Genomic DNA, 7,048 nt, shown 5'->3' with positions numbered 1-7,048 from the left:
TAAGTACAACCAAACCTGACAAAGGGAGAGGTAAAATGTGGCACAAGAGTAGTTTCTGATCCAAACAGGTGCAAACACTAGTAGTTGGTGTCACTAAGGAAGAAGGGTCAAGCACGGTCAGCTGCTGTTAGAGGACATACATAGATCTAGATCATCCACATTTCTTCCAGTTAGAGCATCAGCCTGGTCTCCTATGGAGCAAGGTTCCCAAACAAATGCAGGAAAGCATGAAGAACCACAGATAATCACTGACTAGTATGAGATCTGCATCATTACACATATACACTTGGGGTAAATACACACAGTAAACTAAAGGAAACAAGTGAGTCAAAAAATGTATTAAGATTTTAATTTTTTTTCATTTATTTTTTCCTTATTTTTTTTTTAGTTTATGTTTTTTCGTTTATTGTTCGCGAGATGGCTACAACACCAGACGGAACAGCATACGCTTGAAACCTAAAGCCTGCGTGGGGCAATTTAGTTTTATGCCAATTTAAATGATTTTCCTTGTCCAATCCATAACCCACCCCACCCGACACCTTCCAATTAAATTTTACGTTAATAAATGTTTGGATTTCACTAGAATAAAACATGCCAGTCATGGTATAGCTGAACACTAAACTCAGCCCACCATAACCAAAATTAAAAAAACAAAATACAAATAACAGCCCAATCAGAAAAGCAAGCACTGTTTGTAGAGGCTGTTACAAGATTTAATGAAAAATCATGTGGCAGAAGTCGAGTCCAGGAGAACGATCAGAAACAGCTCTCCAGCTGATACTTAAAACAAACAAACAAAAAAAAGAAAACTTTCAAAAGGTGTGCTCCATAGGGCGAAACTTACATTTGCCTTATGAAAACTGTGCAACTACTCAAGTCCGTTTTATCAGGAAGAGGTAGGGTTGGATGAGCAAGGTGAGCGACGGAAGGCACAGAGAGGGAAGGAAGGGGCAGGGAGAGAAGGAACACATTTTGCATCTTTACTTCCCCATTTGAATTGAGGTGGAAAGGCAACTGAGACACCCATCTTCGAAGCAGGCAAAAAATGCATCTTTCCCTTCCCCTCCACGCAGGCTAATTTGATTTCTTTCCTCCTCCAATTTCCACATTTCCATTAAGTAAATGTATTTTCATTTCACAGAAAGTTAGCTCCATTTTTTCTTTTGCTGCCAGGCAAATTCTTCCAACTTTTTTTTAATTATATTTTTGTTTCTTCTGTTTTTTTTCCATTTTTTCTTTATTTTTTAAATTTTTAAAATGAGTTCTTCAAGGAAACCAGTTTCCTCCCTCTTCACACGATGCCATACGGCCAGGCTGCAGCCATCTATTATCTCTTGTTTGCATCTTTGTTTTTTTCTTTAGCATTCCTTCTTCACTCACAAGCAGTAACTTCACAGGATCGCCTTCTCGAAGCGAAGCGCTTCTCATTCTTCGATTAGCTCCTTTCCGCTTCGATTTTGGCATTACGCACTAGCGTGAGTGAAAGCCTTCATCCACAATGAAGTTTTCTGATTGTGGGATACTTTTTTTTGTCATTTTCACCTGTCTTCTGATAATAGACATTCCTATACGAGAGGGAAGGGAAAATAGTGTCAAAGTTTGAACACATTTTAGTACTCAACACATTTCTTAATTGAGACTTCAGTGATGGGCAATAGGTACCGGAATGCAGGAGCTCAACATTTAAGCCACCCAATTATTCATAGACAAATGCATAGATCAAGTAGATGAAACTTCAACAATGTGCATGCTACAATGCACTTGCTCAATGAAACATCTTCATTACATTACCTGACATACAAGTCTGGTAATATCTTGAGAAGTGGCAGGCAAACAAACTCTGAGCTCACTAACCAGCTGAAATACCACCACATGATTTACATTTATTTTTAACTTTTTCTAACATACACTCAAATCCACTCTGACACCAAGACAAATATAATCATAACATGCTAAGTAGGAACCATAAAATATGTACTAGACCTTTGAAAAAAGTCAGACTTTAGTGCTAAATCGTTCGAACTTTCCCTCAAACATACTGCATGTCCTCAGATTGGTAAGTATCAGAAGAACAAGTGACTTACCTTTGGTAAAGCCTTTCCTGATAGACTTCTAGCCGCATATTCCTCACCTCAGAATTATCCCCCAGGTGTCAGACTAGATTTGGAATTTTTTCATGAGCAGGACCCATGCACGCTGTTAGGTGGTGTCGCTCGGCTCCTCGTGGTATTACCGGCTGCCCCAGAAGTGGCCTGTGCGGTGCCTATATAGGCGCCACCCCAGAATGCTGATGTCACAGACTTTCTACACCAGGAGCGCGGAGCCCCGAAGAACACGGACCACTAATGTGGAAAACTATGGCCCTGAAACGGGAAAGCCCTGTCCCAAGATATCAGTTAGCGGAGCGGGGAGGATGGGGGTGGGGGCAGGGGGGTTGGGGTCGATAAGGAATCTGCAGCTGGACAGTCTCTAACAGATAAGGCGTTCCCGAAGGTAAGTAAAATGTTCATCTGATAGAGACTGCCGTTGTAGATTTCCCCAGGCAATACCTACCTGGAAGAGGGTCTGCGAAACAATTTCACACCAAAAAATCCTGTAGGAACAAACAAGCAAAGTGCTCATCCCTATGAATCAAAATGTCCAGGCAGTAGTACTTAATGAACGAATGCAGCCGCTTGGCAGAACTTAGGATCAGGACTCTCCGTGCTAACTCAGTGGTCACAGCCTTGGCTCTGCTGGAAGGAGCATGCAAGCACTCAGACGGTTACTTCTTGGACAATGCCTAGCAGATTTTAATGCAGATCATGATCCATCAGGAGATGGTCTGTTTCTGCAGAGCCTTTCCCATCTTTTCTCAGACATACCGCACTAGGAGTTGGTTGTCCACCCGGAATTCTTTTGTGGGGTCAAGGTAGAACGACAATGCTCTTTTTGCTCCAGAATATGGAGTCACTCCTCTTCCTGAGGAGGAGCGCAAAAAGTAGACAGGGTGATGGACTGACCCACATGAAAGGGAGGGAAAACTTTTAGCAGAAAGAAAGCTCTTGTGGAAAGAACCAGCTTGTCTGGGTAGATGTTCAGGCATGGAGGCTTGGATGACAAAGCCTGAAGCTCGCTGACCAGCCAGGCAGAACGTTTTTTCCCATCATAAAAGCCTCTTACCTTATCTAATTTGATTAGCCCAAGCTACCCTAGACAAGTAGAAAGTACAGACTGGTTGTCTTAAAGACTTAATGGATTTCATAAATGTGGGAAATGCAGTTCATGTAGGTGGGCAAAACTAAAGTGGCTACTTTTAATTACAACAACACAGGGGATCATACTTTCACAATGTACATTAACTGTGATACCATGTTATGTTATGTTAACTTTATTTTATATAGCGCGCGGCTACTCCAACGGAGTGTCCCGGCGCTTTGTCGTGGCAGCTCATGAAAAACATAACAAACACAGATATTCAGAAAACAACAAGACCACACGACTAGAGAGTAAAAAGCCAGGTTTTTAGGCCTCTCCTAAAAGACAGGCAGATTGGAGGTGCAACGTAAGGCCAATGGCAGAGTGTTCCAGAGCTGGGGCGCCCTCAAACCAAAGGAACGCCCACCCATCCGGGCCTTCCTGACTCGAGGCACCACCGCCAGAGACAAAGAGTTAGAGCGTAATGCTCTGGCAGGACAATAAAAAGCAAGCCTACGTTGGAGATATTTAGCTCCCAGACCGAAGAGCGCTTTATGGGCCAGGGTCAGTGCCTTAAAAATTATACGCTTACGGATAGGCAGCCAATGGAGTGACTGTAAAAGACCGGACGCTCTGGCCCGCCTGTGAAGGCCAAAAATGGCACGCGCCGCGGAATTCTGCACGACCTGTAGTCGCTGCAATAGATAATCCGGGAGACCCAGATAAAGCACGTTGGCATAATCCAATCTGGAGCCAATCAGAGCTTGCACCGAAATCTTCCTATGCTCTTCAGAGAGCAGAGGAAGGAACTTCCGGAGCATCCTAAGGATGCCGAAACATGAGCCCGTGAGGCAGAGAATCTGAGATCGCATAGTCAGATTGTTGTCGATCTTAACTCCCAGGTTTTTAGCCACCTGGGATGCCTGAGCTGGGGGGAACATATCCGTCGCCACCATGCCTGCCAATCAGGATCCGCGGCACAACCAAAAAACAGCACCTCCGACTTGTCAGAGTTACATTTAAGGCTGCTCCGCTGGAACCAGTTGAACACTGCCCCGAGACAATCCCGAATGCTCTCTTCATCAAAATCATCCCCTTTCCTACATGTGAAGAGAAGCTGGGTGTCCATCGGCGTAAGAAACAATCTGGGCCCCATAAGACTCCGCCAGTGCCGCCAAGGGGGTCATAAAGATGTTAAAAAGAGTCGGGCTCAACACAGAACCCTGCGGAACTCCGACTCCCAGTGGCGGCATCTCAGCAGAACCCGGGGGGACCCAGACCGTTTGTCGACGGCCAGCTAGGAAAGATGTAAACCAGCTGAGCACCGTCCCCCTCAGACCGATGTTATAGAGTCTGGCGAGGAGCCCCTCGTGGGGGACGGTGTCAAAAGCCGCCGACAGATCAAGCATGACAAGCATGGCTTTGCCTCCAGAATCAAGAACTCCCTAATAGCCTCAGACACTTCTAACAACGCCGTCTCGGTACTCAAATTGGTCCGGAAGCCAGATTGCGATGGGTGCAGCAAATTGTTAGACTCCAGAAAGACGGAGAGCACACTATGAACGTGCTTTTCCGTAATTTTTGCCAACGCTGGATGCAGCGATATAGGCCTGTAATTGGCCGGCGCCTCAGGGTCTAAACCCGGCTTTTTGAGAAGGGGGATCACCATAGCCCGCTTCCAGGCCAGCGGGACCATCCCTTCCCTCAAGGAGCGGTTCAAAAGTGGGTTGATCAATGGGTTAACCACATCGGCCATCCGCGCCAAGAATTTGGCCGGGCAAGGGTCTAGTGGAGACCCTGATTTAAGGTTAACTAAAAGTGCCACAGATGTAGGAAGAGAAATGGGCGGAAAAACCGACATGACAGAGTCAGGAGTAGGCACAGAATCTAACCCAGCCCACTGCAGGGATGAACTTCCACTGACTTCACCAAAAAGGAGTCCTGGATCAATTTGATCTTATTAGTGAAAAACTGAGCGAGGTCACAGGCCCAAGACTCAGAGGGAGAGGTTTGAGAGAGATTAGATCTAGGGGTTATGAACTCCCTTACCACAGTAAAGATCTCCTTGCAGAAATTAGAAGCTGCTTCAATCCTCCTTGCAAAAAAGTCCTTTTTCTCGCGAAGGATATCACGGTGGTAGGCTTTAATAACAGTCCTATAGGCAAGTCTAGCCACCGGGTCATACTGGGAGCGCCAAACTCTCTCAGCCACCTTGCACTGGCGGCGGGCGGAAAATAGCGCCTCGTGAACCACGGAGCAGAGACCCGTTTAAAAGTAGCCCTAGGCGCCCGCACCGGGGCAAGATCGTTCAGCCTATCAGTCAACCACAGCTGCAAGGAGTCCACATCCCGCTCTAAGTCACCTGTGAGGGGACACGGATGCTCAAGAAAGCCTGAGCTAAGGTCTCAGGAGTCACAAGATGGAGTGCCCTAGAGGCAGACCCCTGCGGTCTGGACGTAGTACTAGACAGTTTCTCTCTCCCAAGAATACAGAAACCTGGCCAGCATGTGTCGGACCATAGCACTGGAACAACAAGCTCTATGTCCTCCAACGGCGCAGTATACGTGATAGTATGTACATGTAATATGATTTATGTGGGTAGTACCATTAGGAGATTGAAAGACAGAATGGCTGAGCACGTTCGAGCTCTAAATAATGGAGACACACGCTACCCTATTGCTTCTCACATGGTAAGAAACCATAATGCAAAGGATAAACATGTATTTAGTTTCCATGGGATTGACCACATCAGAAGAGACCCCAGAGGGGGCAATAGACTACTGCAACTAAGAAGGAAGGAAGTGATGTGGTTAATGAAGCTAAAAGCCGTTGAAAAAGGTTTAAATATTGATCATGAATTTGAATTTTACCTTGGTCAGGAATGAAATGAGATTTACTTTGATTGGAACTGTATAGTAACCCTGCTTAGCTTAAATTGTGAGACAAGTAAGATGCATATCTTATTAAGAGATGTAACATATGTATGTTGCTCTAATAGATGGATTATATGAGAATTGTATGTATATATGCTATAAGAAGCTTTGATGATTTAGTGGTTTGAGTAACTGGATTAAGCTCTCGTCTTTACATTTCCCCCTGCTCTCCTCTCGTATCAACTTTTTCGCGCCCCGCTCCCCCCTTCTATTTCTCCTTCCTAGACATGGCAATGAGATATGTAAACACCTTCTACTGATTTTAGAAATATGAGGCATTAGAGATAGGAATGTGGCCAAATGGGTCGATCGTTTTGTAGGTTATACTATGGATTAGATTACTTCATAACACGAGGGAAGATTGTGGAATAATAATAAACCAGGACAATTACTTAAGATAATATTTAGGTTGCGATTTAGGTACTAGAGACCGACTGATTACTGACGAGATATCGCAATTTTACATAATTATTAATGACCTGGGATGTGGTTAAATTTATAATATTAGAATGTATTTTTACCACTCAAAGATGGCGCCTATAGAATATCGCTATTTAAAGCCATTACAAGATGGCGCCTGTGCAGCACGCCGGATTTGTTTGGAATTGAGTTGGAAACGAAGGTGAGAGTGTAATGTAGTTCGGTTGAATAACATGGACTACCGCAGATGAGGTTTTGATGGTATGGACTTACTGTAGCGTGACCATGCTGTTTCTTTTCAGAACACGAACACGCGTCTATTTTGGAATTATTTTTTGGAAAAAATAGAGGATCGGAAACGGGCTTGGAAGATGTAGGTGTAAGATAAGGTGAGCTGATTACTGGTATGCAGGTATTTAACCGTAAATTTGTAAGTAGACTTTGTAACCAGTATGTATTATTGCTCTTGATTTATAGATACCGCACCCGTATTTGCGTGCTGCCCAGAGAGAGATACA

The 7,048-nt window shown here is 44.5% G+C and overlaps 1 protein-coding gene across 3 annotated transcripts in view; it reads right to left on the bottom strand.

Moving 5' to 3' along the window:
- Positions 1-331: 331 nt before the first annotated feature.
- TNPO3 (transportin 3) overlaps positions 332-7,048 on the bottom strand; it is a 1,288,661-nt gene continuing 1,281,944 nt past the window's right edge. For 2 of the 3 annotated variants that reach the window (XM_078677785.1, XM_078677786.1), the window contains exon 23: positions 1,153-1,565. The gene's annotated coding sequence lies outside the window, so the exon portion shown is untranslated. Of the gene's footprint in view, positions 1,566-7,048 lie in introns of all 3 variants that reach the window. The other variant, XM_078677788.1, reaches the window with a different exon arrangement.

The sequence above is a fragment of the Lissotriton helveticus genome, chromosome 1_1, assembly GCF_964261635.1.
Source record: "Lissotriton helveticus chromosome 1_1, aLisHel1.1, whole genome shotgun sequence".
Classification (NCBI taxonomy): domain Eukaryota; kingdom Metazoa; phylum Chordata; class Amphibia; order Caudata; family Salamandridae; genus Lissotriton; species Lissotriton helveticus.
This window is presented reverse-complemented; position numbering and strand designations above follow the sequence as displayed.